The sequence below is a fragment of the Lithobates pipiens genome, unplaced genomic scaffold (genome assembly GCF_037356315.1).
Source record: "Lithobates pipiens isolate NorthernLeopardFrog02 unplaced genomic scaffold, aLitPip1_a1.2 Scaffold_28, whole genome shotgun sequence".
Classification (NCBI taxonomy): domain Eukaryota; kingdom Metazoa; phylum Chordata; class Amphibia; order Anura; family Ranidae; genus Lithobates; species Lithobates pipiens.
Window position 1 is genome coordinate 3,196,381 of NW_027507789.1, and position 9,108 is coordinate 3,205,488.

The 9,108-nt window shown below is 42.9% G+C and overlaps 2 non-coding genes and 1 pseudogene across 2 annotated transcripts; 1 reads left to right on the forward strand and 2 right to left on the reverse strand.

Annotated features, from left to right (window-relative positions):
• LOC143934961 (uncharacterized) overlaps positions 1-9,108 on the forward strand; it is a 98,524-nt pseudogene that overhangs the window by 68,845 nt on the left and 20,571 nt on the right.
• LOC143937602 (U6 spliceosomal RNA) lies at positions 2,084-2,192 on the reverse strand. Its single transcript, XR_013263695.1, has one exon. It is a non-coding gene; the product is annotated as a U6 spliceosomal RNA (small nuclear RNA).
• LOC143937589 (U6 spliceosomal RNA) lies at positions 5,956-6,064 on the reverse strand. The gene has a single exon (XR_013263684.1). It is a non-coding gene; the product is annotated as a U6 spliceosomal RNA (small nuclear RNA).

Below are 9,108 nucleotides of genomic sequence, written 5' to 3' on the forward strand. Positions count from 1 at the left end.
TCTGTACCGTGTCTGCAGTCTCTGGTCATCTCTTGCAGTATGTCTGCAGTCTCTGACCATCTCCTGTACCATGCCTGCAGTCTCTGACCATCTCCTGTACCATGACTGCAGTCTCTGACCATCTCCTGTACCATGACTGCAGTCTCTGACCATCTCCTGTACCATGACTGCAGTCTCTGACCATCTCCTGTACTATTTCTGCAGTCTCTGACCATCTCCTGTACCATGTCTGCAGTCTCTGACCATCTCCTGTACCATGTCTGCAGTCTCTGACCATCTCCTGTACTATTTCTGCAGTCTCTGATCATCTCTTGCAGTATGTCTGCAGTCTCTGACCATCTCCTGTACCATGTCTGCAGTCTCTGACCATCTCCTGTACCATGTCTGCAGTCTCTGACCATCTCCTGTACCATGTCTGCAGTCTCTGACCATCTCTTGCAGTATGTCTGCAGTCTCTGACCATCTCCTGTACCATGTCTGAAGTCTCTGACCATCTCCTGTACCATGTCTGCAGTCTCTGACCATCTCCTGTACTATGTCTGCAGTCTCTGACCATCTCCTGTACCATGTCTGCAGTCTCTGACCATCTCCTGTACCATGTCTGCAGTCTCTGACCATCTCCTGTACCATGTCTGCAGTCTCTGACCATCTCCTGTACTATTTCTGCAGTCTCTGATCATCTCCTATATCATGTCTGCAGTCTCTGATCATCTCCTGTACTATTTCTGCAGTCTCTGACCATCTCATGTACTATGTCTGCAGTCTCTGATCATCTCCTGTACTATGTCTGCAGTCTCTGATCATCTCTTATCTCCTGTACTCTTGTCACGGCTATACTAAAAAATAAAAAAACTAGTTATATATCGCGGTTAGATTGGCGGTGCAGTTGTACTTTTTCGGCGAGCGCTTTCTTTTTGTGCTATTTAACCCCTTGCTTACTGGCCACTTATGGCCCCCTCCTGCCCCGACCAATTTTCAGCTTTCGCCGCTGACGCACTTTCAATGTCAATGACGCGGTCATACAACACTCTACCCAAATTACATTTTTATCATTTTTTTCCCACATAAATAGAGACTTCTTTTGGTGATATTTAATCACAGTTGGGGTTTTTCTTTTTTTTGCTAAACAAACAAAGAAATATGGAAAATTCTGAAGAAAAAAAAAAATCATGTTTAATAGTTTGTTATACAATTTTGCAAACAGGTAATTTTTCTGCTTCTTTGATATGCACTGACAGGTGGCGCTGGTGGGCGGCACTTGCGGGCGGCACAGATGGGCACTGGGGATCTGGTGGCACATCACCGTGATTGGGACTGATGTCCATGGCTATACATAAAAAAAAAATGTTGTTACATATTGCGGTTACATTGGCGGTGCAGTTGTACTTTTTTCGGCGAGCGTTTTCTTTTTGAGGTATTTAATCACCACGGGGGGGGGTTTTGAATTTTTTGTGCCAAATAAAAAGGACCAACATTTGTGAAAAAAAAAAAAAAATATGAAAATAAATAATCACAGACAGTACTAATTGTTTTTGTACAGAGGATATGAACACCAATAGTCTCATGATAGGGAGGTTGCAATAATGACTTGCTTTAAAAAAAATAATTAAATGGGTTTAAAATATTATTAATAAAGAATGGAATAAAATGTATCTTTAATTTCTTTTTTAAAAAAAAAACCTCCAATAAACACAGTTTATATAAAAAAAAAAAAAAAAAAAAAATATATATATATATATATATATATATTATTTTTTTTTATTACAAAAGTAAAAAAAAATACACCTTCCAGAGAATGGATTCGATCCATCGACCTCTTGGTTAGGGGGCCATTAGAATTTAGTTTCAAATTTTTCAATTTAGAAAATCAAATGCTAAAAGAAAAGGAAATTTTTAAAAACATTGGTCATCGAATGTACTGAGAATGTTTGTACGAACATTCGTATGAAAAAACCTACTAGCGTATGGCCAGCTTTATGTCCCCAGCGATATAATAACATGCATGTTATAATATAAATGCGTGTATATATTATAGCTCATAAGAAGAGGGAAATAATTATAACTACTGTTATTTGGTGCAATAAAAAATGTGGTTCGCTTCACGTTTATGCGTGTCATCCTTGCGCAGGGCACATGCTAATCTTCTCTGTATCGTTACAATTTGAGTATGCGTCCATAGACCCAATATGGGCCAAGGACAATACACATGTAACCTTATTCAGTATATAAACTGCTCATATAATGAACTGAACACATTAGGGAGAGTATTAAATATCCATATTTTACTTTATATATTCCAAACTAATTCTATAGATGACCTTTTTCCTGATAAATAATGTCTGTGAATTGAAAAGTTGATTTAAGTAAAGGAAATAAGCAGCATAAAGCATATATTGAAGCAAAACACCGTATGCAAATTAGCAGCTGAGCCGCAAAGCATTATGGGAGTGCAGAAGCCACCCACCAACCGTCATTGACTAGCTGCAACTGACACATAAACGCCTTATATATGATCGAAAAGGTTACTATAGCAACCAAGTAGCAGAGTGGCACAGCGGAAGCGTGCCGGGCCCATAACCTAGAGGTCGATGGATCGAAACCATCCTCCGCTAGGTATATATATTTTTTTTTTTTTACTTTTCTAATTAATATTATTTTTTTAATATAAACTGTGTTTATTGGAGGCTTTTTTTTTTAAATACATTAAAGATACATTTTATTCCATTCTTTTTTTAATAATATTTTAAACCCATTTAATTAATTTTTTTAAGCAAGTCATTATTGCAACCTCCCTATCATGAGACTATTGGTGTTCATATCCTCTGTACAAAAACAATTAGTACTGTCTGTGATTATTTATTTTCATTTATTTTTATTTTTTTTCAGAAATGTTGGTCCTTTTCATTTGGCACAATAAATTTAAACCCCCCCCCCCCCCCCCCCCCCGTGGTGATTAAATACCACAAAAAGAACGCTCGCTGAAAAAAGTACAACTGCACCGCCAATGTAACCGCAATATGTAAGGAGGGGCCGGCAGGGAGCAGCGCACAGTTAGCTGTGTTATTATCGGCATCGTGGCATGTATTTCAGCCGTTGCAAGTGGCAATTACTTTTGTAATTAAAAAAATTTAAACAGGGGGACACTCACACAGGAGGACACGCACACAGGAGGACACTCACACAGGGGGACACTCACACAGGGGGACACTCACACAGGGGGACACTCACACAGCACAGGGGGACACTCACACAGCACAGGAGGACACTCACACAGGGGGACACTCACACAGGGGGACACGCACACAGGAGGACACTCACACAGGGGGACACGCACACAGGGGGACACTCACACAGGGGGACACGCACACAGGAGGACACACACACAGGGGGACACTCACACAGCACAGGAGGACACTGTGGGGTGGGGGGACCCGGGGCCCTTACATCTGTACACTCCCCCCCATCACGTGTGGTGGCCCTGATGTCTCAGCTTCACTCACCGAGTCTTCGGATGCCGATAATAGTACTTCTAACAGCGCGCTGCTCCCCCCCGCCCCTCCATTCTTCTCGTCCGTCCTAGGTGATGTCACGATGCATACAGCACCTGGGATGAACGGGAGGGAAGGAGGGGCCGGCGGGGAGCAGCGCACAGTTAGCTGTGTTATTATCGGCATCGCGGCATGTATTTGAGCCGCTGCAAGTGGCCTCTCATGTGGTCGAGTCCGGGCCCCTAATGGCCTCGGGCCCTCGGGCGGCGCCCAAGTGACCGACTGGTCAGTCTGCCCCTGCCTGTATCATGTCTGCAGTCTCTGATCATCTTCTGTACCGTGTCTGCAGTCTCTGGTCATCTCTTGCAGTATGTCTGCAGTCTCTGACCATCTCCTGTACCATGCCTGCAGTCTCTGACCATCTCCTGTACCATGACTGCAGTCTCTGACCATCTCCTGTACCATGACTGCAGTCTCTGACCATCTCCTGTACCATGACTGCAGTCTCTGACCATCTCCTGTACTATTTCTGCAGTCTCTGACCATCTCCTGTACCATGTCTGCAGTCTCTGACCATCTCCTGTACCATGTCTGCAGTCTCTGACCATCTCCTGTACTATTTCTGCAGTCTCTGATCATCTCTTGCAGTATGTCTGCAGTCTCTGACCATCTCCTGTACCATGTCTGCAGTCTCTGACCATCTCCTGTACCATGTCTGCAGTCTCTGACCATCTCCTGTACCATGTCTGCAGTCTCTGACCATCTCTTGCAGTATGTCTGCAGTCTCTGACCATCTCCTGTACCATGTCTGCAGTCTCTGACCATCTCCTGTACCATGTCTGCAGTCTCTGACCATCTCCTGTACTATGTCTGCAGTCTCTGACCATCTCCTGTACCATGTCTGCAGTCTCTGACCATCTCCTGTACCATGTCTGCAGTCTCTGACCATCTCCTGTACCATGTCTGCAGTCTCTGACCATCTCCTGTACCATGTCTGCAGTCTCTGACCATCTCCTGTACTATTTCTGCAGTCTCTGATCATCTCCTATATCATGTCTGCAGTCTCTGATCATCTCCTGTACTATTTCTGCAGTCTCTGACCATCTCATGTACTATGTCTGCAGTCTCTGATCATCTCCTGTACTATGTCTGCAGTCTCTGATCATCTCTTATCTCCTGTACTCTTGTCACGGCTATACTAAAAAATAAAAAAACTAGTTATATATCGCGGTTAGATTGGCGGTGCAGTTGTACTTTTTCGGCGAGCGCTTTCTTTTTGTGCTATTTAACCCCTTGCTTACTGGCCACTTATGGCCCCCTCCTGCCCCGACCAATTTTCAGCTTTCGCCGCTGACGCACTTTCAATGTCAATGACGCGGTCATACAACACTCTACCCAAATTACATTTTTATCATTTTTTTCCCACATAAATAGAGACTTCTTTTGGTGATATTTAATCACAGTTGGGGTTTTTCTTTTTTTTGCTAAACAAACAAAGAAATATGGAAAATTCTGAAGAAAAAAAAAAAATCATGTTTAATAGTTTGTTATACAATTTTGCAAACAGGTAATTTTTCTGCTTCTTTGATATGCACTGACAGGTGGCGCTGGTGGGCGGCACTTGCGGGCGGCACAGATGGGCACTGGGGATCTGGTGGCACATCACCGTGATTGGGACTGATGTCCATGGCTATACATAAAAAAAAAATGTTGTTACATATTGCGGTTACATTGGCGGTGCAGTTGTACTTTTTTCGGCGAGCGTTTTCTTTTTGAGGTATTTAATCACCACGGGGGGGGGGTTTTGAATTTTTTGTGCCAAATAAAAAGGACCAACATTTGTGAAAAAAAAAAAAAATATGAAAATAAATAATCACAGACAGTACTAATTGTTTTTGTACAGAGGATATGAACACCAATAGTCTCATGATAGGGAGGTTGCAATAATGACTTGCTTTAAAAAAAATAATTAAATGGGTTTAAAATATTATTAATAAAGAATGGAATAAAATGTATCTTTAATTTCTTTTTAAAAAAAAAAACCTCCAATAAACACAGTTTATATAAAAAAAAAAAAAAAAATATATATATATATATATATATATATATATATATATATATATATATATATATTATTTTTTTTTATTACAAAAGTAAAAAAAAATACACCTTCCAGAGAATGGATTCGATCCATCGACCTCTTGGTTAGGGGGCCATTAGAATTTAGTTTCAAATTTTTCAATTTAGAAAATCAAATGCTAAAAGAAAAGGAAATTTTTAAAAACATTGGTCATCGAATGTACTGAGAATGTTTGTACGAACATTCGTATGAAAAAACCTACTAGCGTATGGCCAGCTTTATGTCCCCAGCGATATAATAACATGCATGTTATAATATAAATGTGTGTATATATTATAGCTCATAAGAAGAGGGAAATAATTATAACTACTGTTATTTGGTGCAATAAAAAATGTGGTTCGCTTCACGTTTATGCGTGTCATCCTTGCGCAGGGCACATGCTAATCTTCTCTGTATCGTTACAATTTGAGTATGCGTCCATAGACCGAATATGGGCCAAGGACAATACACATGTAACCTTATTCAGTATATAAACTCCTCATATAATGAACTGAACACATTAGGGAGAGTATTAAATATCCATATTTTACTTTATATATTCCAAACTAATTCTATAGATGACCTTTTTCCTGATAAATAATGTCTGTGAATTGAAAAGTTGATTTAAGTAAAGGAAATAAGCAGCATAAAGCATATATTGAAGCAAAACACCGTATGCAAATTAGCAGCTGAGCCGCAAAGCATTATGGGAGTGCAGAAGCCACCCACCAACCGTCATTGACTAGCTGCAACTGACACATAAACGCCTTATATATGATCGCAAAGGTTACCATAGCAACCAAGTAGCAGAGTGGCACAGCGGAAGCGTGCCGGGCCCATAACCTAGAGGTCGATGGATCGAAACCATCCTCCGCTAGGTATATATATATTTTTTTTTTTACTTTTCTAATTATTATTATTTTTTTAATATAAACTGTGTTTATTGGAGGCTTTTTTTTTAAAATACATTAAAGATACATTTTATTCCATTCTTTTTTTAATAATATTTTAAACCCATTTAATTAATTTTTTTAAGCAAGTCATTATTGCAACCTCCCTATCATGAGACTATTGGTGTTCATATCCTCTGTACAAAAACAATTAGTACTGTCTGTGATTATTTATTTTCATTTATTTTTATTTTTTTTCAGAAATGTTGGTCCTTTTCATTTGGCACAATAAATTTAAACCCCCCCCCCCCCCCCCCCCGTGGTGATTAAATACCACAAAAAGAAAGCGCTCGCTGAAAAAAGTACAACTGCACCGCCAATGTAACCGCAATATGTAAGGAGGGGCCGGCAGGGAGCAGCGCACAGTTAGCTGTGTTATTATCGGCATCGTGGCATGTATTTCAGCCGTTGCAAGTGGCAATTACTTTTGTAATTAAAAAAATTTAAACAGGGGGACACTCACACAGGAGGACACGCACACAGGAGGACACTCACACAGGGGGACACTCACACAGGGGGACACTCACACAGGGGGACACTCACACAGGGGGACACTCACACAGGGGGACACTCACACAGGGGGACACTCACACAGCACAGGGGGACACTCACACAGCACAGGAGGACACTCACACAGGGGGACACTCACACAGGGGGACACGCACACAGGAGGACACTCACACAGGGGGACACGCACACAGGGGGACACTCACACAGGGGGACACGCACACAGGAGGACACACACACAGGGGGACACTCACACAGCACAGGAGGACACTGTGGGGTGGGGGGACCCGGGGCCCTTACATCTGTACACTCCCCCCCATCACGTGTGGTGGCCCTGATGTCTCAGCTTCACTCACCGAGTCATCGGATGCCGATAATAGTACTTCTAACAGCGCGCTGCTCCCCCCCCGCCCCTCCATTCTTCTCGTCCGTCCTAGGTGATGTCACGATGCATACAGCACCTGGGATGAACGGGAGGGAAGGAGGGGCCGGCGGGGAGCAGCGCACAGTTAGCTGTGTTATTATCGGCATCGCGGCATGTATTTGAGCCGCTGCAAGTGGCCTCTCATGTGGTCGAGTCCGGGCCCCTAATGGCCTCGGGCCCTCGGGCGGCGCCCAAGTGACCGACTGGTCAGTCTGCCCCTGCCTGTATCATGTCTGCAGTCTCTGATCATCTTCTGTACCGTGTCTGCAGTCTCTGGTCATCTCTTGCAGTATGTCTGCAGTCTCTGACCATCTCCTGTACCATGCCTGCAGTCTCTGACCATCTCCTGTACCATGACTGCAGTCTCTGACCATCTCCTGTACCATGACTGCAGTCTCTGACCATCTCCTGTACCATGACTGCAGTCTCTGACCATCTCCTGTACTATTTCTGCAGTCTCTGACCATCTCCTGTACCATGTCTGCAGTCTCTGACCATCTCCTGTACCATGTCTGCAGTCTCTGACCATCTCCTGTACTATTTCTGCAGTCTCTGATCATCTCTTGCAGTATGTCTGCAGTCTCTGACCATCTCCTGTACCATGTCTGCAGTCTCTGACCATCTCCTGTACCATGTCTGCAGTCTCTGACCATCTCCTGTACCATGTCTGCAGTCTCTGACCATCTCTTGCAGTATGTCTGCAGTCTCTGACCATCTCCTGTACCATGTCTGCAGTCTCTGACCATCTCCTGTACCATGTCTGCAGTCTCTGACCATCTCCTGTACTATGTCTGCAGTCTCTGACCATCTCCTGTACCATGTCTGCAGTCTCTGACCATCTCCTGTACCATGTCTGCAGTCTCTGACCATCTCCTGTACCATGTCTGCAGTCTCTGACCATCTCCTGTACCATGTCTGCAGTCTCTGACCATCTCCTGTACTATTTCTGCAGTCTCTGATCATCTCCTATATCATGTCTGCAGTCTCTGATCATCTCCTGTACTATTTCTGCAGTCTCTGACCATCTCATGTACTATGTCTGCAGTCTCTGATCATCTCCTGTACTATGTCTGCAGTCTCTGATCATCTCTTATCTCCTGTACTCTTGTCACGGCTATACTAAAAAATAAAAAAACTAGTTATATATCGCGGTTAGATTGGCGGTGCAGTTGTACTTTTTCGGCGAGCGCTTTCTTTTTGTGCTATTTAACCCCTTGCTTACTGGCCACTTATGGCCCCCTCCTGCCCCGACCAATTTTCAGCTTTCGCCGCTGACGCACTTTCAATGTCAATGACGCGGTCATACAACACTCTACCCAAATTACATTTTTATCATTTTTTTCCCACATAAATAGAGCCTTCTTTTGGTGATATTTAATCACAGTTGGGGTTTTTCTTTTTTTTGCTAAACAAACAAAGAAATATGGAAAATTCTGAAGAAAAAAAAAAATCATGTTTAATAGTTTGTTATACAATTTTGCAAACAGGTAATTTTTCTGCTTCTTTGATATGCACTGACAGGTGGCGCTGGTGGGCGGCACTTGCGGGCGGCACAGATGGGCACTGGGGATCTGGTGGCACATCACCGTGATTGGGACTGATGTCCATGGCTATACATAA